Source organism: Myotis brandtii, unplaced genomic scaffold, assembly GCF_000412655.1.
Source record: "Myotis brandtii unplaced genomic scaffold, ASM41265v1 scaffold115, whole genome shotgun sequence".
Lineage (NCBI taxonomy): Eukaryota > Metazoa > Chordata > Mammalia > Chiroptera > Vespertilionidae > Myotis > Myotis brandtii.
Genome location: NW_005353967.1, coordinates 17,525,015 through 17,526,319, shown reverse-complemented (window position 1 = coordinate 17,526,319; position 1,305 = coordinate 17,525,015). Strand labels below are relative to the sequence as shown.

General features: G+C 63.8%; 1 protein-coding gene across 1 annotated transcript in view; it reads right to left on the bottom strand.

Annotated features, from left to right (window-relative positions):
* The window catches only part of SV2C (synaptic vesicle glycoprotein 2C), a 155,094-nt gene extending 153,789 nt beyond the window's left edge, over window positions 1-1,305 (bottom strand). The window contains exon 1 of the mRNA XM_005858047.2: window positions 1,254-1,305. The gene's annotated coding sequence lies outside the window, so the exon portion shown is untranslated. The remainder of the gene's footprint in view (window positions 1-1,253) is intronic.

Genomic DNA, 1,305 nt, shown 5'->3' with positions numbered 1-1,305 from the left:
GCGGTGCACTGCCTGGCATCCATCACCAGAGAGCCTCTGACGCACACACGCGTGCTTCCAGACGGAGACTCCTGCCTCCCCCTGCACCGCCCACCCCCGCCTGCCCCTCGTGGGTCTGCATTTGCATCACTCGCACACGTAGCGGGTGACGCGAGCACCCCCCGCTCTGGCCATCCTGGCGGCACCTCTGGCCCCGGTGCCCAGTGACTCAGCCCCTCCCTCTCGGTCCCCGGGGGCCGGGCGTCTGAGGTCCCCGCAAGCCCACAGAAAGGCGCTGGGTGGTGCATTCGCGGCGGGGTGCCCACCTCCCCATACCAAGTTCATCACCGTATTCCGCAGTCCTCGTGGGCCCAGCTCGGGGGGCTCCCCGCGACACACTGGAGACATGTCTTTCCAGTTCTAGAACCCAGGCCAGGGGAAAGAGCCCTCTAAGAGAGGGGTCAATGGACTGGGTGGTCGTCTCCAAAGCCCGCACCACAACTGGAAATTATCTCGGTCGTTTGTTTACATGTGATGGGTTTTTCTCCCCCACGGAGCCCCACGCCAATACGTCTCTTCAGCCTCACCTGGAACCCAGCGGGCGCTCGGTAGGGTTTTCTGAAGGCAGGCGCAGGCACTTACAGCCACAGCCCCGCGGGTGTCCCTCTCTCCGTCCCTCCCTAGACGCTAGAAGGAGCGTCGGGGACTTACTGGAACAGTTTTTCAATTCCCCGTGTTCTTTTCGGCTCCCGCAGTACCCACTGCGGCTGCCTCTGCTCTCCCGCCACCCTCACGTCTGCAGAGGGATCCCCGCCGAAAAGTTGAGCCCAAGACTGGAATGGAGGTACTGGACAAACACCCAGCCTGGGACTTAGAGCTGCTAGTTCGGAATCAGCCTCCTCCTGCCCGTCCAACCAGGCAAGCAAGGATCGTGTAGGTCCCCACAGTAGGAAGGCGCGGCCCCCCGCATCGCTGCTGCCCACATACTTCCCCCAGGAATCTGAGATAAAGTGAGCCCACCTCCCCTGATCTACCCCAGGCAACAGGGGGGAAGGTGGGGAGAGTCACACCATCCGTATATACCCCGACTTCCCCGGTCCCGCCCCAGCAAAGGTGCCCGGCTGGGCAGCACCCGGCGCCCGCAAGCGGGGCAAAGTTGCGCTTCCACAAGGCTGCAAAAGTTCCCAAGGCTGCAGCACCTGGCCTCTGGGTCCGGAAGGAAGATTAAGCAACGGCGGGAAATCCCGCCACCGCTGCCGGGGTCCCTCACTCACCGTTCCGGCCGCTGGGGACCCCCTGCCTTGGGTGCAATCAGCGCTGCAGCCG